This window comes from Macrotis lagotis, chromosome 7, assembly GCF_037893015.1.
Source record: "Macrotis lagotis isolate mMagLag1 chromosome 7, bilby.v1.9.chrom.fasta, whole genome shotgun sequence".
NCBI lineage: Eukaryota > Metazoa > Chordata > Mammalia > Peramelemorphia > Peramelidae > Macrotis > Macrotis lagotis.
This window is the reverse complement of record NC_133664.1, coordinates 81,748,470-81,770,961: the sequence shown is the minus strand read 5'-3', so window position 1 is coordinate 81,770,961 and position 22,492 is coordinate 81,748,470. Positions and strand designations below refer to the sequence as shown.

General features: G+C 36.8%; 1 protein-coding gene across 1 annotated transcript in view; it reads right to left on the bottom strand.

Annotated features, from left to right (window-relative positions):
- Positions 1 to 22,492, bottom strand: part of ADARB2 (adenosine deaminase RNA specific B2 (inactive)) — a 704,572-nt gene that overhangs the window by 135,653 nt on the left and 546,427 nt on the right.

Genomic DNA, 22,492 nt, shown 5'->3' with positions numbered 1-22,492 from the left:
AAAAAAAACATCTGAAAAAGGAAGCATTCTTCCCTTCCTGGAGCAGCTCTCACCCTGAAGTGTCTACTTTCCACTCATAGGTAACTTTTGAAGGATGGCTTCCCAATTGATTCCTTATATCTGGTTTTCCTTTGTGCTACCCTTCTTCCTGATACTGAACCAGGTATTATTTCTCCAATGAAACAATTAGCTACTACTTATCTTGAAACTTCAAACTAGGGGACTTGCATTTTTTTTCAGGAGTAAACTCTCAATTGTTCTATAAATACGATGTTATTGTTAGCAACATACATCTAGCTCTTAACAACATGGTGGATAGAAGCAAAGTTAGTCTTTTAATAAGACCCTCCCTCCCATTTTTGGCTTTCTCTCTCTCTCCTCCATCTATATCACTTCTCTCCTTTCTTCCAAAGACCTTTTCTATCTACCATTCCTTCAGGCCCTTCCTATCTGCTAGGAACTTGGGTTCCAAAATAAATCTGTCATATATGTATGATCCCAAGGCTTTTAATCAGAGGGCAAGCTTAGGATCTTATTTAATAGCCACCAACTTTTGCAAATATGAAGATTCCTTTTTAAATATGAAACATTTTTACTTCCACATATTAATTGTACCATTATGATCTCTTTATAAAGCTAAAGTATAGAAAAAACAAAATGATAAGATTCGTATATTTTATGGATTTGCAGAGCTCTTACGGTAATTTGTGAACTCTCAGGCCTAGAGGCTAGAACTCATTGACATGAGAAGTAAAGCATTTCTAATAGGCAGTTAGTCATTTGGGAAGACTGGCAAGAAAGGAAGAGAGGATAGAAGAGAGAAAAAAGAACTTTAACCTTGGATTGTATGAGGTTGCTAAGAACCAATTACATTTTTCACCACCTTCATCATCATCCATACAAAATGCTAGAACTCTCCCAATGAAGAACCTTTCCCAGTAAGAACACCAGTAGAATCTTAGAAAGCAATATCTGAATGCATTGAAGGAACAAGATTTGATGGTGTCGTCACTGAGAGGAAAATAGGAAACCTGTACTATAGTCTCTGCTCCTTAAAAACATTTTTTTATACCAAGCCTCAGTGCCAACCCATGATTCACACATTCATTTTCTGAGTCTCTAGGCGTGCGGGCATGGCTGAGTGAACGCAAAGCATCTTGGATGTCATTTTTGGCATGGCTGATGTTTCTAAAGCCTCCCAGCAAGCCATACATCATGAAATATTGATACGGTTCCACTAGGCTGCTGTACCTGACATTTGATTTATAGCTTAAGGTGTTCGTTTTTAATTCTAAACAGTCAATGAGGGATCAAAAGAAATGTCATATTTGCAGTTCTCAAAGCTCAGAGTGGCGCCTCCAGAGTTGGAAAGGGAGTTACCAAAGGTTGCTTTCTTCCAATTGGCTCTTTCTGGGTCTGCCATTGGCTGAGGTCTAGGAGGCTCAATGATTAGTCATCATATTGTGATTTCTCTTCCCCCTGTCCCCCAACATCTCAAATATTTATCCTGTTAAATATCAAACTCTAGAATATTGCCTTCGTTTTAGCTTTTCACGTTCCAATGATTTTTTATTATTTCCATCGACCAAAATAAATGAAGAAAATGTTTCAGACTATACTTGGAAGCATGTAAAAATCAATAACTGGATTTAAAAAGATTTAAAAAGTCTTGAATACATTCATTTCCAAATATTTTCCTATGATCTTAAAATAGTTTTTCTTGGAGCAGAACACTTTTTAAAACGTCAACTATGGAGCACTAAGGTATAATTGCCATTTTAATTATAAATCAATCATCCTATCTCCTTTGCACAGAAATTATAGCTTTTATGTGAAAATTTGGGATACTCTGAAATGTTCAGAAACAATTAATGCAAAATGTATCTTTTTGTTGTTGTGGTTACTGAAAATGATCTTTGTAACATTTAATGTTTCACCTTGCTCAGACAGGAAAACATAAATGTGGGCACAGCTTATTTTATCTTTGTTTTTCACCTATATTCTGATTTCCAGATTTTTAAATATCCAAACTACTGACCATCTTTTTCTTTCTTTTCACAAAATCCCAATTCCTCTTTTCAGTGAGTTTACTTTGCTCTTAAGTCTGAGCATTTAGGGACAGCGTGTCCATCTAAATATAGAATATTCAGGATTGGCAAAAGTTTTATTTTCATATTAATAATATCACAGCACTAAAATAATGCTTCCAAAATAAAATGATAGGATCATATAAAGTGTCAGAGATGTCTTAGAAATTCTTCTCTTTGCATTCACTTTCTTAGTCCAATTCAATTGAAATGCTATCTGGTTAAAGTACAATTCAATTTCTATCGAACCTAAAGGGCCTAAAAAAATATTAAAATAATGGATTTTCTGTCTTTTTGCTCCAAAGGGATGATTTTCTTAAAAAAAGAGTACTGCCCTTTGCTGCTGGTCTAAAAGACTACAGGTGTGTGTGTTTGTGTGTGTGTGTGTGTGTGTGTGTGTGTGTGTGTGTGTTTGGGGGGGCATGTTGCACAGGGTGGATTTATGTCTCGTGAGTATGGGTGTGTGTTTTTGTTTTCATGTGTCAACTGCAGAATGGGCATTTTTCTCCCAGTTAAACCTCCAATTTAAGATTTGGTCCATTTCCTCTTGTGCCTTCACTATGAAGACTTGGAAGGGAAATCATTTTTATAGGCATTACTATGGAAAATAAAATAGTTTCATTTTTAGAAAAAGCCATAGAGAAGGTTTTCCCTGCCCCCTTTATTTTTGCTGATTTCTCTAAGGCAGCTCTTTATTTTCTACTGCGGGCCAAATAATTTCCTGGTATTACAGTCTGATAACACATATATTAATCTGCAAAGTGAATTTTATACTTTTTTTTAATAATTAGGACTTTATAAGCAGATACAATCCTGTCAGTATATTAAGAGTTTGTCATATTTTATTAAGGAAAACAAAAAGTACATAACATTTTTTTAAGTTTTACTATTGAGTGGTTATATGTCAATCAAAATGTTAATTGTAAGGGAGAGGTGTAATCACTTCTTGATTATGGGTGACAAGTCCCAATGCATTTTTATTGGATGAACCTCATATAGTATTTTGCTTTGCATCATGTAATATTAGAATTTTCTGTGAATATATGTCTTATGACAGCAGAGCCATATTTAACTATCATTTCTTTACTATTATTTTCCTTTGCAATCTATAGTCAACCAGGTGGCCAAAAGTACTGGATTTAGAGACAGGAAAATTTGGATTCAGGTCCCAGGCTGTCACTACTAGGGTAACTACTGCCATATGCATCTCTCTGAACCTCTTGGCAATATATAAAATGGGGATAATGATTCTTTTATTAACCACCTCATAAAATGGTTATAAGAATTAAACTGAGCAACAATTGCGGTATCTCTCTTTGCAAACTCTTAAGTGTCATTTGAATATATTACTATTGGTATTCAACATTAGTTGATGATGTAGATTTGGAATAGCCATTGGATATTTGACTGGATTATTTGGAAATTGAACATTTCCTGCACCAACCCCAAATTTCTTTATCATTCTACCCAAATAATCCTCTCATCATTTTTGGTGACTAAATCATGAGATAAAGGGGTTCAAAAAAGAGTTATAATTATAAATAAAGAAAAGATATAGTTGACATGAGACTATAGTATGCTATACATAGTAAGGTGTAGAAATGGCAAAAATAGGATATATTGATGGGGATATGAGTAATTAGAAAGGGAGGTGGATCAGTCAGGCATATAGCAAGAATGAGAGGTGAACAATTCAATTCCAAGGGTTGATGCCCTTCACCCTCTGCAATGATTACAACCACTGACTCTTTCGGCTGTCCTTCCTCCTTTCTCAGCGCATTCCCTACCATTCCAAGACTCCACAATCAATACATCCTCCTTTCAGTGTATAGGTTTTGTTTTTTTTTTTTTGCAAGGCAATGGGGTTAAGTGGCTTACACAAGGCCACACAGCTAGGTAATTATTAAGTGTCTGAGGCCAGATTTGAACTCAGGTACTCCTGATTCCAGGGCTGGTGCATATTTGCTGCTGATTTTATGAGGTCTGTGCATTCTTTTTAGTTTTTGTTTTTGCAAGACAATAGGATTAAGTGACTTGCCCAAGGTTACATAGTTAAGTAAGTATTAAGTATCTAAAGTCAGATTTGAACTCAGGTTCTCCTGACTCCAGGGCTGGTACTCTATCCACTGTACCACCCAGTTGCCCTGGTCTGTGCTTTCTTATTTCTATTTTTTTATCTACTCTTATTCAGAAGTCACTGGGGGATAACATTTTTATTTATTGATTTTTAAATTCACTCTATATGAGTCCTACAAATTTATTAACTTGTATATTGATAAGTAACTGGTGGGAAGAGACAAATAGGAATATCTACTAGCAGTAAGCCTGGGTTGCTATTTCAAATTGAAATTTATATTCCCCAGCTTGGGATGATGCTTTCCTGTGGGGAATCTTCCTTCCCTCTTGTTAATGAAGAATGTCACAGGAGCCACCTGGCATTTTCCTAACTCTCCTTCTCACTCAGTATTTATAAAATGAATAGGTCTGGGATCAGACTATGGTCAGAACAACAACAACCAAAGGCTTCCTGCCTGACTCATTAAGATCTCAGCCCATGCAGTTAAACCAATGCATAAAGGGAAAATGGTGCTACTTGAACCCAACATTCTCTGCCCCCCTCCCCCAACAAGGTCTTCATTATGGCCTGTTGCAGCCTTTACTAATAGCCCTCCAGAGAATGAAGGAATTCATTGTAGAGTAAGGATGCTTGATCTTCAGCCCCCTGCTTCCTGCTTCTATAGATCATGTCCAATTCTTAGACTCCATAGACAGGGAGAAGGTTATGAAAGCTATAGTTTGGAGTGTGTAAAAATTAGGGGGCCAGCAAATAGAAATGACTTTTTTTTTCCCCAGAAACACATGAAAATCCAAACTCCAGAATAATCAAATATAAATTTGTTATACAGTTCTATTTTCATTTGTAAACATTATGAGACTGATGCATATAGACTTCTCTTGAAGGCCTAAAACATTTCGTATACATTAATTCCTTTCAGTCATTTCCAAGGATAACATTCACAGGTATTTCCTGAAGGATGCAGTGTGATGCAGGATTAGAAGTGGGAAGGCATAGGTTTGAATCTTTTCTCTGCCACTTATTACCCTGGTCAAGTCATTGAATATTTCTGCCCCTGAGTTTCTTTCTCTTTAAAATAAGGAAAGAGGAATAGATGAGATGACCTCCATGCAGTTCTAAATTGATATTTCCTTTTCATCTGTAAAAGAGATAACATACCTCTTAAATTACTTAATGGGCAAAATACTGATGGGTTAGTGAACCATCCATGTAATATAGCGAAGGTTCTGTACGGTTATATGAACCCAGGACCAAAAAAGTAAAGAAATAACAACTTCAATAACTGGTTATTGATTTTTTTGTAGATAGAAAAAATAATTGCAGATGATTAAACAAGATAGATTTTAAGTCTTTTAAAAAATGTATTTCTGCCCAAATGAGATTTTGTGTAGACACAGTCTGAGAGATGAATTAAGAGTACAGAGATTCTAATCAAACAAATGGATTTTACAGCTGAAAGGGATCTTAGAGATGGTCTTGTTCAGTGCCTTCATTTTACAGCAGATTTTTCGACAGACCCACATGGCAGTGATATTGTACACTGCAGCTAGGTAGTACAGTGGTTAAAGCACTGATCCTGAAGTGAGGAGGACCTGAATTCAAATCCAGCCTCAGCCACTTGATACTTTCTAGCTGTGTGATGTTGGATGAGTCACCTAACTCTGAATACCTCATATCTAGACCCAGATGGCTGTGGAAGAGAAAATGAGGCTGATGACTTAGCACAGGAAACAATAACGATGCTGCACACCATCTCTGTGACCAAGGTTAGTTAATTTGGAAGAAGTAGTAATACTAGTTGTGGGGGTCATCCAGCTGGTAAAGACTAGTTGAGGAAATCAAGCAATTGAGGAAAGTAAAGGAATTTAGTTCCGTAGGAGGATCTGACCCGATGTATAGTATCTGTAATATGATTTCTGAACTAGCAAAGAGAGCATTACTTTTACAGTTTACAACATAAATCTGCTATTTCAGGATCCAGCGTGTGTGCTTCAATTCCACAGAACTAAAATTTGGACTAGCACCCTTTCCCTCCCCTTACAACAGTTCTTGTCCTTAGGAAATAACACAATGCTCTAGATATGTAGGCAGTCAATTATATTTATTGATGATGAGAATATCTCAGTTCCATAAAATACTTTAAGATATACTAAAAACAAATCTTCACAACAACCCTAAGAGACAGTTTGAAAAAGTACAATGGGATAAAGTGACTTGCCCAAGTATCAAAGCTGACCCTTGATCTCTGCTGTTGGTAATGGTGGTAGACAAGATGATGATGGTGGTGGTAGAGAAGAACTTACTTTTCTAGGGAAGTGAAAGTATTAGCAGGGTGCTCTAATGTTCAGTTTCCCTGGGAATGTATCTGATCTTATTTATAAATAAAGCATCAGAGAAAGAAGGAACCAAGAAGGCTGGAGAAATCTTGCTGGAGTCTTCAGTCAAGATCATTCCTCAATTCAATTCAATTAACTAGGAAACTACTATTTCCCTGGACTTCTCTGTGGACCTGTTCTCAAATGCTAATTAAGTTGAATTAGGGATTGATAGTACCAATCCTGCACAAATTTCTAAATATACAGAATCTATTGTCTAGTATTCCTGCCTCTCTTCTTCTTCTTCTTTTTTCGTCTTTCTTCTTCCTTCTCTTCTTCTTCTTCTTCTCCCTCCTCCTCCTCTTTCTTCTTCTTCTTTCTTCTATTTTTTGATAACCCAGTCTTCTCTTCTCCTCAAAATCCTTAGTATCCTCTGAGTGCTGGTCTGGGTGTAAATCTTGCCTCTAATGTGTACTATGAAACTATGGCCAAGTCATTTAACTTCTGAGCCTTAGTTTTTTCATCTGTAAAATGGGGATGACCCTACTTGTAGTCCCTATCTCGCCTGCTTGTGAGACTCAAATGAGATAATAGAGGGTGTCCTCAAAATCTTAGCAGTATTTCTATATCTATATATAGATAATACATATAAATCTACATATGTGTGTATGTATGTTCATTTTTATGTAGTTTTGGAAATATTAAAGCATCATATTAGTCTCAGTTATCATTGCTATTAAAGAGATCCTTCAAATTGAGGTATTTAAAAAAGAGCTTAACTCAAAGGAATAAATAACTATTGGTAGAGTTGTAAGCAGCAGTAGCAGCCAGTAGAGGAGGCTCTTTGGGGCAGAGGAAGAGAGGAGAAGAGATGAAAGCGTCTTCTTGTGGCGCTCTGATTACATCATATAGGTGACTACCAACCGTCTAACTGCTCAGGCTGGCTTCTGAGCCCTCAGGCTTTGAGATTCCCCCTTATCAATAATAAAAGCAAGTTATGTACACTCAGTCTGAGAAAAATGACCAGGGAGTAGCAGATAATTCTTATGTAGTAATAGATCCAATTTAACAACTGTCTACAAAAAGGGAGTATTTCACGATGAATTATTTAGTCACTGTGCTGTCGAGGGTATAACTGTCATTCGGCCAGGGAACATCTAAGATGCGATTTGCTGTCAGTCCTTTGCACCTTCTAAATTCATTTTTTTTTTCTGTAAGAGAAGATAATATTGCGGGATACAAAGTAAAAGACAGATGGTAAAAACAATTTCTTGAGAGAGGAAAAAAAATAAGAACATGGAAGGATGGCAGGAAAATATGACAAAGTACCCCATTCCTTCCTCTTAAGCACCCTAATAAAACATGTTTGAAAGGAAGCACAGCTTATAAAAGTCTTAGAGGATCCTGTGGTATGCACCCTTTGGGAGAGATTGCATGTGTTGGTTGAACTTTAGTGACCAATGACTTCCAAACAATATGGCAACCCAGAATGGTCAGATTTATTGAGAGTTGTAATTAGGATTTAGTGCATCTGGAGCAAATTCAGTCCTAGAGGAGGAAGAATGACTTTCCTGTATAGATACCCTTGCCCAGATCTCCAGTCCTCAAGCCTTGGGAGGGATGGGGTGGAGGTGGTAGAATAGTAAGAAGAAGATAGGGTGGGAATGGAATAGAGGATCTCATCAGAGGAGCATTACAGTGAGGGTCCAGGGGGATAAAGCAAGGCACAGGGATTACATGCCCTGGACTGGTATAGAAAGGAAGTAAATTAATCCTTAACCCTAACCAGATACCTGCTCTTTCCTAGTTATGGTTCTGGAATTATTCCTTCAAACTTATCACATTTTACTGTTAATTGACACTATTATCCTCAAAATTTTGAAACTCAAATCACTGAGACAGCAGTTTTGCTTTTGACTTCATCTGTTTAAATCTGAATTGTTTTTTTTTGCAAGGCAATGGGGTTAAGTGACTTGCCCAAGGCCACACAGCTAGGTGATTATTAAGTGTCTGAGGCCAGATTTGAGCTCAAGTACTCCTGACTCCAGGGCTGGTGCTCTATCCACTGTGCAACCTAGCCACCCTTGAATTCTGTTTTTTAAAAAATTATTTGGACCTCAAATTGACCTTGTTTGCAGGTCTTTGAACATGTTTTTGTAGTTAGGTGGCACAATGGATAGAGGGGTTAAACTTAAAGTCAAAAAAATTTGAATTCAAATTCGACTTCAGATAAGTCTCTTAGTTACTCTCTGCCTCAGTATCTTCATCTGTAAAATACATGTGTGTACGAGGCAAGGCAGTGGAGTAAGTAAGTGCTTTCAATGGTCCCAACTCTAAATCTATGATCCTATGATTACTTCCACACATAATCTTTTCCATGTGGATTTTCTCCCCTTTACAAAGGGGAATTTAATCTTCCTTCACTTAACATTGATTTCTTTGTTGATGATACACAATTTCAGGGTAGCAGAGCTTGGGTTTTGCTTAAAATTGTAGTACCCATTTTTCTAGGTCATTTATTTGTACTCATCTTGCATGAAAGTCTCTTTTTCTCAATGATGTCACTCTGCTTCCTCTCAGAGGCCCCTTTACAAAGATTATACACAAAGTAATTCAGGCTGATTTTGGAACATCTCATTCCAAGCAGAGAACACTTCGCTGCTAGCCTTTCTGAGAATGACAATGTTCTTTTAACATCATCACTGACACATATTTAGGGGCAGCTGTATCATGGTAGAAAGTATATTTGGTTGGGAGTCCTGATTCTGACTCTTGCTGTGTGATCTTGGGTAAATCATCCTGGTTCTCTGATTCAAGCATCTGTTTATGATGTTAATGATACCTATTTTAAAATGTGTATAAAGAGTTTTGTAAGCACTCATTAAATGCTATGCATTATTGATGTTGTTGCCATTGTTTTCTATCTTACTATTAACATTTGAATATATAAGTGAATAAAAATATATATCTGATTTTGGAAGAAATTACAGCTTAACTAGTGACCCCCATCAGAATCAGAAAATCAAAACAAAACATGGGGTTGGGACTCTCCAGGGGTTTTTGGTAAGGAAAATGAAAAAGAGGATAGTTCCTTGTGCATAATTCTAACCATATCCCATCCATCGATCTTCTGATTTGAGAGAGAAGATGATGGGGAAAACTGGGGTTGGTGAAACCAGTTACTCTCTCCTCCACTTCCAGCTTTGCCTTTACAAACTATTACAACTCTCCCAGTAAAGAAACTTTTCCAGTGACAGCTGTGTTTGGACCCACTCAGATGTTGAAACTGAAGTCTCTCTCTGGTGGAGTTTTAAGCCTTTTTGTTCTACTTTCCTTCTTTTCTTGGAAATACTGAGGTCACAGTGCTTGGCCATGGGTCTCATTATTTCTAAGCAACTCAATTCCAGGAAATTGAGGCAGCTTCAGTGTTCTTCCCTTATGACCTGGAATAGTTGTGGCAAGAGGTAGATAATTGAGACTTAATAGCTCCACTTTACTATTCATTGGTTTTGCTCTCCAATTCGTGGTCTCGGAACTATAGTAGGTAGCTCTCTACAATGTTCTGTACTGGGAATTCTTCTGACTCACGTACATAACCCATTCTCATATAGGACACCATTAGGAATTCAGCTAGTATGACAGGTAACATTTGAAAACTTGGGAAGGCCAAGTTATCTGTCTTATATAGTAATAACTCATTCTTTCAGTGGTCAGTGAAAGCTTATAATCTTTACCCCTTTCAGTCAGTTGTGTGACTGTAAAGATGTATTCTTCTGTAGAATATTATTTGTGAAAGTCTGTCAGTTCCCTTTCTCATACCTTTAACAAGGATGCCTTCAATGTTTGTAGGGTCTTGCTTTAGAAAGGAGAAAGTAGTCAAATGCCTGGTAGTTATTGTTTGGTTTTAGCTAACTTTTTGTTTAAGGTAATAATTCAATTTATGGTTCCTTTCCACAGATATTACCAGTTTTATCCTCATAGAAATTTAACTACCTATTTAAAATTAACTGGAGAGTAAATGACTTATTCCTAAACAATTTGGTAAGACAAAGAGCAAATCATGATGAATTTTACTTTGATTGATTCATTAGACTTACAGCTTTGGAAATGCTGGAGAGATCATAGAATCAAAGGACTCCATAGCTAGGAATGGAGGGATTTCAGAGACAATTTGGTATGACTCTCTTATTTCACAGATGAGAAAACTGAGATCCTGATGTTAAGTGAATTGCCTAAGATCACATAGCTACAGCATGCCATATCCACAAAGAAAAGCACATATCAAAGGAGACATTGGTTAGGAGGAATAGAATGGGAGTCAGGAGATAGAGATTCTCATCCTAATTCTGCAACTGCTGGATGATAGTCCCATTATTGCACCATGCCTTTTATAAAACGTTGATACCACTGGTATATGATACCATCATTGATAGGTTAAAATCTCTGAGCTGGTTCTCTAATAGAAAGTGTACATATTCATCAGCATTTGTCTATATTCTAATTAGATCACCATTGGCATTTTTTTATGTTTGCTTTTGTAAGGGATGGGGTGAGGGATTAGTTGTCTTGGAAAAGAGTAAAGCTAAATGGTCCATATGAAAAGTGAAGGCAGTGACCTTGAACATATTAGCAGAGTCAGGATTAGGAAGCAAGCAAAGGAGACAGCTTTTTTTGGCTTTGCAGATCTTTTTCAATTTTTTATCTATTCATTATCTTTTTTTCATTTTCATCCTCAAATATCCTTGGGGGTGGTGGTAGTGGTGGTGGTGGTGGTGATCTGACTAAGTTTTACTCTAAAGTAAGTATACGAGTGCATCTTTTGGGTGGCTAGGTGGTGCAATGGATAGAGCACCTGCCCTGGAGTTAGGAGTACCTGAGTTCAAATATGACCTCAGACACTTAATAATTACCTAGCTGTGTGGCCTTGGGCAAGCCACTTAACCCAATTTACCTTGCAAAAAAAAGTGCATCTTTTGACAATGATCTCTTATTCTGTGCCTACTCCCAGAGAAATTGTAAAAACTGTCAAAATATTACTAAATAGGTATTTGATTCAACTCAGTAAATTCTTACTGTGGATATAATCTACAGTAAATGCTTACTGTGGATACTGAGTATTACACTAGACTAAGGGAAATAGAAGACTTAGATAAGATAGAATGAAGACACAGCATGAAAGGAGGTATAAGAATGGGCATTTTTTAAATACATATAATTTTAATACCACAAAAGTCCATGCTCTGCGGTATATAGTTCTTTGTTTTAGGATAAATCATGACATATGTTAGAATGAATGGATGAATTATTGGGATGTGATTTTCAAATCTGGTTTTGGTTCCACAAAGGCTCTGCTTATGAATCCTAGGATTTAATAAACTCAGCACTAGCCACAGACAGGAATAATTATGGGGCATTAGAAATGTTCTTGAGAGATACAAATATATAACCTAACCTGTGAGGAGGATGTTATATGAGTTCAACTTTTTTTCTGACACTGTAGGGGAAGTTAGTGAACTAGATAGACCATTGGTCTCATCCAAGATGACATTTCTAATTTTTTCACATAGTTTGAATACTAAGCAGTCTTGCTGGGGTCATTGAACCTGATGATTAAAATCTGATGAATCCACTAGAGAGGAAAAGAGAAGGTGGATGTGGGTGGAAATGATGTCAGATGAAGGAACACATTTCAATACAGTAAAAGGTGTGTTTTACAATTATGATAATCTTTCATTTAAATGACTTTTCCTCTCTGGAGATCACACCATATTTCAAGAGTTCAAAGGATGGCATCAGAATGGAGTAGTGGACGGGGGGGGTGAGGGTAGAGATGGAAATGGGGTTGGCAGTCCAAGATCCTAGTCCTGGCTATTACTCTTAGAGTCAATAGCTACAGTACTCTCAAATATATCCTTAAACTGTGCAATATTGTGTTCAATGGTTGTGTGTAGAGCACAGAAACAACAATGTGACTCATTCAAGTGTGACTGACCAATGACTTCAGTAGAAAACTGTTTTTTTAATCTGAAATGATCAATAGTTCATAGTAATGTTTGTCCTTCATTCTCAAAGATGACTGTGACATCAGGGAGGTGGCCTTGACAAGTACAAGAATTGGATTTGAATGAGGAGGTGCTGTGCTAAGTCACCAGCCTTACTCCTCCAGAGCCATCTGGAGTCCAGTGGCCAGATATAAATCAGGACGACTGGAAATGACCCTGGATATAAGGTAATCAGAGCTAAATGACTTGCCCAAGGCCACACAGCTAGGCAATTATTAAGTGTCTGAGGTCACATTTGAACTCAGGTCCTCTTGACTCCAAAGTCAGTGCTCTATCCACTGCACCATCTAGCTACCCCTCAACTGTAACATAGAAAATTATTGAACTGTAAGCTTTAAAAAAAATCACTGTAATAAGAAAAACAAATTTGGGGGCAGCTAGGTGCAGTGAATAGAAGAGCGGCTCTGGAGTCAGGAGGACCTGAGTTCAAATGTGACCTCAGACACTTAATAATTAACTAGCTGTGTGGCCTTGGGCAAGTCACTGAATCCTATTGCCTTGCAAGAACCCCCCTCCCCAATAAAAAGCCACCCCCAAAAAAGGAAAGCAAATTCTCCTTTCCACAACCTCCTATATGATACTACATGGAGCTGATTTGTAAGAGTTCTAAGCCTGGAAGATTCTACAGATGCAGTTGCTCCTTAAATTCCCAGTTTGTAGATCCTGTATCACTTTCCTTCCAAGCTCTACAACATAAAAGGGACTAGGGATTTTCACTCTTTTTGACCAAGCACCCATATCCTTCAAATACAGACCTAAGCTAGATCTTAGATCAAAGAGATTGTGAGATTCTGATCCAACTATTCAATTTTCTAGTTATGTTAGACTCTGGGGGAGAAGCTTATATAAGACATAGCCCCTGAATTCACTATGTACAAGGTAGTCAAGTAGTTAATATAGTATATTCCTCTATATGTGAGGCAAGTTGGAGAATTACCAAAAAAAGTACAATGTGAGGCCTGAGAAGATTAGCATCATCTTGGAGAAACAAGCAATGACCACCCAGAGAAGATGGTATTTAGGGTGGATTTCAGAGGATGGCTGGGATTAACTAGGCAAAAACAGAGATGAAGAACATTTCGATAATAATGAATATCATATGCAAAGATATAAAAACTGGGTTCAGCCCTTAAAAGAACAGAAAATAGATTAATGTATATGTAGACATATGTAACCTATATTGAATTTCTTGATTTCTTTTGTTTTTTTAGTTTTTGCAAGGCAATGGGGTTAAATGGCTTGCCCAAGGTCACACAACTAGGTAATTATTAAGTGTCTGAAGCCGAATTTGAACTCAGGTACTCCTGACTCCAGGGCGGGTGCTCTATCTACTGTGCCACCTAGACACCCCCGAATTTCTTGATTTATTAACGAGAGGGGGTGAGGAATAAGGAAGAGAATTTGGAATGAAAGTATTAAAAATGAAAGTTGAACCTGTTTTTACATGCAACTGGAGGAATCTCCAAAGGTGAATAGATTATCTTCGTTGGGATTGGAGTATGGATTCAGTTAGGTGTAAGGAATGATAGTTCACCTGTGGGAGCAAGCAGGTCAGTAGTCTCATAGAAATGGAATATCTCCAAGAGAGATGACTGGAGGCACGTGAGAGCATATTACTTTTACCCTATCGCCCTTGGAGACAATTATGTCTAGTTCTTGAGGAGTGACTAAATTTCAAGCCTATTAGACAAGACACATAGAATTTCTCATTTTGCTCTTCAATGAAAACAGCCCCCAGTTCTTCAAATAAATAACCATTATATTGACTGAAAAATTTTAAAAAATCACAGAAAACCTATTAGGGAAGGTGCTCATTGTATCGTTAAGTGTGAATGTCAAATTTTGGGTGAGCTCCCAAGTTATTTAGAATTTATCCTTTATATGAGAAAGACCTTGCAGTGAGGGAGGTTTTCTAGAAATCTAAGCAATGTGATTTAAAACATATTTTATAGACACAATTTCACCCAGAGAAATCTTAAGAAAGGAGGGAAGCAGATTTACCAACAGTACACCAATAAGTTTAAATGAATACCTTGGCTGTACTGCAACATGGTTCATATATTGCTATTGCCTGTGAGCTATTACCCACTTTAAGTGAACAAGACAGAAAGGAACCAGCTGTTAGAGGTAAACTTGGCTTGAAATGCCCAGCAGTCTCCTTTATGTCCGTGCCCCTTCAGCCTCATTATATTTGTATTTTATTTTTTGCTTGCATTCATTCCCTTGAGAATACCCTATGGCTACTGTAGTTAAAAATTTTCAAGAGCATGAATGCAAGGAAAAAATAAAATTTAATCCCCTGCTTGCTTTATGTCCTAAAATGATGGTATAAAAATATCACAAAGAAAATGGACATCAACTATTCCAGCTGTCTTTTATAATCACATTTTAAAATCCAAGAAGATAGGCAAGAGGAAAAAAAGTGTTCTATTTTTGAATCAAGATGGGGGGGAGTTTTAGACTTGTTAGTATATTTTTATGACTGGAAATTCTTACAAAGAGATCATCATGCATATGAAAACACATGTACACTTATTTGTGGATGTGTTGTAATTTCCCAGTTGAATGTATACTCTTTGAGGGAAAGGGGATGGTTCATTTTTGTCTTTGTTTTTCCAATGACTTGCTACAAACTTGCTATACTTTTTTTTTCAACTGAACCTACCTGTGATTTTATTGGTAAAGGGAACTCCCTTTTTATTAGTATTTATTTTTCCAATTTTATATAGAGAGATAATTTTCAATATTCATTTTAAAAGTTTTCCCCTCTCATTCTTACCTCCCCCTACTCTAGGACAACAAGAAATCTGATGTAGGTTAAACATTTACTATGGTGTTGAACATATTTAGAGAACTTTGAGGACATTCCCTCTATTAGTGAGTCAGTTGAACAAACAAACACTGTTAAGCGCTGGGGATTCAGGGGCAGCTAGATGGCACAGTGGATAGAGCACCAGCCCTGGAGTCAGGAGAACCAGAGTTCAAATTCAGCCTCAGACACTTAATATTTACTTAGTTGTATGACCTTGGGCAAGTCACTTAACCCCATTGCCTTGCAAAAACCAAAGGGAAAAAAAAAGGAATAAAAGTGCTGGGGATCCAAAAGCTAGGCAACAACCATCTTTGCCTTCAAGGAACTCACACTGAGCTCCATGTTAGTCTCAGACAGATTGAACTGCAATACTTTGCAATGGGTACATTTTTAGTTTATGGGGCAGCTGGGTGGTGCAGTGGATAGATTATCAGACCCAGAGTCAGGAAGACCTGAGTTCAAATCTAACCTCAGACACCTACTAGCTGTGTGACCCTGGGCAAGTCATTTTACCCTGATCACCTCCTTTTCCTCATTTATTAAAAAGAGCTGGAAAAGGAAATGTAACCCAGTATCATTGCCAAGAAAACCCCAAATGGGGTCATGAAGAGTCAGGCAATACTGAAACAATTGAACAACAGCAAGCATATTTTTTGATTAGTAACATTTATATTATTATTAATAATATTCATTCAATATCTACTCAATCCCTGGGGTTGACACTTAAATCCAGGCTTATGCAGAGAATTTCTGGTATGGAAGCACCCTCTATAATTGAAACTCTTAGGGAGTTGTCTGGACACAGATCTGTTAATTTACCAAATAACTAGTTTGTGTCAGAGGTCAGACTCAAACCTCTTTTCTTCCCACCAAGACAGTTTCTTTATACACTTTTCATTTTTACTTGCTTTTTACCAATAAATTAAGGGTAATTTGCATAATAAAATGATTTAGTGCTTAAATAATAATAATAGCTTATATATGATGTGGTAAGATTTGCAAGGTGCTTCATAAATATCTCATTTTTATCCTTGTTGTTAGGTAGGGATTATTGGCATCTCCATTTTGCACATAAGGAAACTGAGGTAGACAGAGATAAATGAACTTGCCTAGAGTCACAAAGCTAGTACATATTCTTCCTTATGATAAAAGATAAGAATGACCTTTCTAACTCCATTTAGGTTCTGCTGCTTATGACTGATGAGGCATTCATTACAGAAAAGATATTTCTCATATCTCACTCAAATTCTCAGTGGACCACAACACTCCCCTCCAGAAAAAAAAAAGGTATTTTCTCAGTCCACTGAGGATTATCCATATCAGGTGAAGTTATATTATTGTCTTTAGCCCTGCTTGGAATTACTTTTAGGATGTTTCAGCTCATTACCCCTAGTCTTCATCAGCTCTTTTCAATGGCAATAACCTTTGTGTTACAGGTACAGTATATCTCTCCCCTATTGATTCTGCTTCTCTCAATCTTCACTTTCCATGTAAACAGAGTGTAGAGTTTTATAGCAGATAATGATTCTAGTAACTAGAAAACCAGCAGATAAAAGCCTGAAGTAATGAACTGAAATGTCTTGGAACTAATTCCAAGGAGTGATAAAGATTTGAAAAAAATCATTGCTATTTAAAGATTTTTTTTTTTTTGAGCTCCATCTATTTTCATGGATTAGGCTTTTGTAGAATCAGTTAACTAGTGGGAATTGATACTTTATATATCCTCCCGCCAGATTTTCACATAAGTGTATTTCTATATACTTTTTGGTTCTCATGAATGTTCAAATACTTGAACAAAGTGCTGGGAAAACTGAAATCCCTAGGGTGGGTTATGCAAAAATTATCTTCTTCCAGAATTTAATTAGTGTCTATACATGCTAAGATTATAGAATATAAACTCTTTTAGGGCATGGAGTATATGATTTTTATCTTTATATTCCCACACTTGGTAGAATGTAAGCCTCTTGAGGGCAAGGGTTGTTCCTTTCTTTTCTTTCCTTTTTATTCTCTAGCACAATGCTCTCTATATACTTGTTGATAAATTTGCAGTGATTGAAGAGATCATATAAAGCTCTCAGTTCAACCCTTTCATTTTTACAGATTTAGAAAGTGAGGCTCAAAGAAGATGTGACTTGCCCAAGTTCTCTGATTCCAAATTGTTTGCAGACAAACAATTTAAGTTTTATGGGTCAATTCCAGGAGACACAGCATACTTGCTGTTTGTCTAAATTGTCAACGGACAAAACTGATTTGGTTGAATTCATATCAGTTGAATGGAAGTGGCTGAATGAATCAGGGTTCATTTTAGTTTTCCAGTGGTGGGAGTGCTGGTTCTGGTGTAGAATGTATATCATCTTGTTCTTCACATTTTTATAATCCAAATAATCCTCTATACTTTGTAGAATTTAATGCCTTTGGACCCAATTCTTTATTGTCCATGTGTAAAGAGCAAGCTAATGGAAGTGGGAGTAGGAGGATGAAGAGTCATAAGGCTATAGAAGGACCCCTCAATTCAAAATGCAAAAGAGGAGCAAGTCCTCATCTCAAAAATGAGGGTGGGAAAGAGAAAGTAGGAATGCCATCTCATAGTTTACCAACCCCGGTTAAAGACTTGTTTTTTCATGGCATTACTGTTCAATATTACCAGGGCACTTTATATTTATAGAGTGAATGAAAATCATTGGTGTGAATTATCATGTCATAAAACAAAAGCAGGGTCCAGAATGAGAAACAGTTATTGAAGCATGTCCATAGAGAAGAAAGTCTGAAGAAGCAGCCGACTTGCTAAATGCTATGAGATTTTCATTTAGGAAAAAATTGAAATATATTAAAAAATGGGCCAGTCATTTCTCATTTCCAGCATGCCAGCTGATAAGTACTTAATCTAACACTCCCTCAAAAGTTCAGCTGTACATATTTAAATTAATTCAGCCAAAAGTTTAGCTATCTTCAATAGGACTATTTCAATTGACACTTCTCAGTTCACTGCTTCTGGTCCCTAATAACTACATTGCAGATAAACTTCATTTTTTATCATTATTTTTCCCATTTTCCCATTTCTATTCTTTAGATTTGCCAAATAAAACATGTAGTTTCAACTGAAACAAAAAAAAGGCAGGTAAAATACGGAAACAATGAAATAAAAGGAAAAGGCCAGCACCTGTTCATTGTGTGACTAGGTGTCTATAGGATGAAGTGTTGTACTAAAATAATCATGTGACTTAACCTTTAAGATGACAAAACCCATCAGATCAGCTGTTTGGAAAAAAATCCAGCAAATCAATAGCTGTGGCTTAAAAAGTGACTGGAAAAACAGTAGGTTCAGTGGCTGCACAGAGAGAGAAAACTTTAATCTCCAAAAACTCTATTCATGGGGGAGAAAATGAAAGAAAAATGGGAAGAATTAACCTTCAAAGGATTAGTTGAGGGCTCTTAAACTAGGATCCATGAACATTTTTTTCCACTATGTTTATAACTGTATTTCTACATAATAGCAAACACTTATATAGTGCTTACCATGTACCAGACAGTACACTAAACATTTTACAATTATTAATTCATTTGATATAAAATTGAAGTTAATATAATTGACTTTACTTTTTTCTTATGTATTTTAGGTATTGGAAAATATTCTGAGAAGGGTTCTACAGGTTTTACTGGATTGCCAAAGGGCCCATGACTGGCCCTTTTCTCATGCACTATATCTGAAGATTACCTAGCTTTATAGAAGAAATGAAAAACGAGTAATAAAAACACCAAATAAGTTTCTTTGTGGTCCTCTAGTGCTCTTACAAAACTCAGAAAATTGTACAAATAAAAATTACAAAAAGCTGGGAAATTTCTTTTGAGTATTACTCAAAAGAGGCAAATATCCACCTTACTAGACACCCATCCATACCAACACATCATTGTTGGGGAATGGATTTTTGGGAATGGACCCTGCAGAGATGGAGAAGACAGAAAAGGGAATGTTATGAAACATTGCAGGTGTGTGATACATCACCAGTTTCCCCAATCCATCCCCATTTGTCATTCTAACAAAAGTTTTGTGGCACTTTTGTTTTTATCACCTTTTTACCCCCTAAATGAATATCTTGTGATTTTATTTTTATTTTTCATAAATACAGGATTTAACTAAATTTTCATTATGTCTCAAAACTATTCTCTTGGAAGAGCTGGGTAAGTGGAATAGAATTGGAAACCCATTTTACAATGGATTACTTACAGTAATTACATATACTAGAGGTATTATAATAACTGAATCCTGCAATACACATAACCTAAAAGTGTTTGAACAGTAAAGACAAAAGACATTTGATGTTGGTTATTGAATCCTGGAGTTGGTAGAGGGCAAGTCCTCTAATAAAAAGTTTATCATACGTATTTTTTTTTCCATTCTAAAATTATGTAAAATCCCTCTGGAAAAGGATTATATAGAAGGAAGTATAGTTTGAGAGAAAGAGCATAAAATCCACTCATGAGATTTTGGTTCTCATGGTACTACAAAGTAACTGTGAGACAGAACTTTAACTATCATGGAGCTAGCTAGAGGGCTTTGCCTCAGGAGGCCAATACTTAAGGAGGCATGTTACCTCCCTGAGAAGAGCATAGTGACTCCTCTCCTTGTGCATTGACATGAATCTTCCAAAGACCTGGCCATCTCATATACAAGATCTAATGAGCGTCTACTGCCCACAATTCCTTCTACTCTTTCATCATTTCCTGGTAACACTGTCCCTTCCCTGGTTGCCTCAGCTAGGTGAGATTCTTACTGCAAATCTGTTAGTGCACTCTAATCTATGTATTTGCTTTGTAATCAAGAACTGAGTTGAAATCTCATTTCTGTTGCTTACTTCCTGTGAGACCTTTGGTAAGTCACTTCATTTCTCTGGGCCTCCATTTCTTTATCTGTAAAATGAGGAAGTTCAATTAAATAGTATTTGTGATTCCTACCAGCTTGAGATCTATGACCCTACAAAGCCTATGTTCCCTTTTATTATAGTTACTCTCTTATGTGTCTCACCTCTAAAAAATAAAATTCCTCAGTGTCTATATAGTTTTACATATTTTTATCTCTAGTACCTAAATCAATCCCTTGGACATTGCATATGAAGAATAAATGCTTATTGAATTGAATTGTCAAACCAGAATGTCATTATAAAGGCAAATACAGAATGATTGGAGAACTGAGCTCCACAAATAAGATGGTTCAATCTGGCAAGTCTATAAGAACTCTAAACTATGAGCTCAGATACCATAAAACCAGATTTATTGGTAGGAATATTATTACTGAGATTCCATGACTGGGATTCTCTCCTACCTCATCTCTGTCTCCTGATATTCTGGTTTTATTTGGGTCTCGCCTAATAATTTAGTCTCTTCCAGAAACCTTTCCTGATTCCCCTTAATTCTTTTTTTTTAATGCTTTTGCAAGGCAATGGGGTAAAGTAGCTTGCCCAAGGCCACAGGGATAGGTAATTATTAAGTGTCTGAGGCTGAATTTGAACTCAGGTATTCCTGACTCTGGGGCTGGTGCTCTATTCACTGTGCCACCTAGCCACCCCAATCCCCCTTAATTCTTCTCCCTTCCTCATGTTTGATTATTTCCAATTAATGCTCTCTATATCTTGTTCATTCATAGTTGTTACATGTTATTTCCCCTATTATATTCTGAGCTCTTTGATATTAGGGTCAGTTTTTGCCTTTCTTCATACTTCTCATGTTTATTAGTACATTTTAGGTGCTTAATAAATTGACTGTTGTTGTACTTCATTCTCAAAGTCACATCTCTATTTTTCCCATATTAAATACATTGTAGGTGCGTAATAAATGTATGCTGACTGACTAAAATCGTCAGTCAAAAAGACCTTCATGTTTCTAGAAAATAATCACAGCAAACTAAGTAAGAAAATATTGTAGAGTGCTGGAAATATAATGCTGGATTGATTCTCTCTCTCAGGAAGATGGAAGCTCATGCACAGAAATGCAGGCACTGAACCTCTGTGAGACAGCTGGTACCAAACTTGGGATGTCTGGAGGAGCTGTGGCAATAAGTGAAAGTGAGTTTTACCTGGGAGAGTATTTGATGTGGACAGCCTTGCATCCAAAATGGCCCTGAAACTCTTAGAAGCAGACGGATTGTGGAATAGCTCCCCAAAGCTCAATACAGTGTTCCTCTTGGAGCAATGCTGTGTTCACTGAACTCATCATCTTCCTCTCCAAACCTGCTCACTCCGTTGAACTTCTCTATTTTGGTTGAAAGCACCCAGCACATTGGTTCTAAAAAGACTTGGAGTTTTTTTTTTTCTTTTCTCTTACCTCTTCTATTTGTCTTTTTCTATCCTCTACCTACCTCTACCTACCTACCTCTCTATCTTTCCAACCAAAGCCTGCATTACCTCTCACTTGGATTATAAGAATATCTTTTAAAATTATTTTTAAGTTTCAAATTAACCCCTGCCTCACCCATTGAGAAGTTTCTAGCAGTGAAGGAAATAGTTTAGAATGGGGATTTGAGACGGTGGCATGGGATGTATATTCATTTTCCTCTCAACATATAGGGTAGGTACACGGTGATTTAGAGAAGGCACTAGAAGCCTAAGAGGGTACAGGAAAGATCAATTGTAGAAGCATCACCTATGAGAGATTGGTTCAAAGGAGAAAAAGCATAGTGATAGGATCATTGATCCAGAATTGAAGGGGCCTGGAAGTCCATCTAGTCCAACTAACCCCTCCCCCCCCTTATTATTTTTTAGTCCTTGTAACCTGTCCTGGTATATTGGAAAGAATGATGGACATGGTAGCAATGTGAAAGATGGGTTTGAATCCTGTCAGAGACATTTACTTGTTTTAGGGAAGTAAAGACCTCTTAGAACCTTAGTAGTTTCCTTAACTGTGAAATGAAAATAATAATACTACAAAATTTGTAGGAACGTACTTTGTAAATCATAAAGCAGTCTAGAAATCAGAGTTTTTAATATAGTTTCTGCCTTATCTTTAATCTAACCACCACAACCTTTCTAAGCCTATTTCGTCTTCTTTTAATATGCTTTATATTCTAGACAAATTGGATTAATAGCAGCTCCCTGATTTTGTCCTAACCTTTCCCACGTCTATACATGTCTCCTATAGCCAAAGTG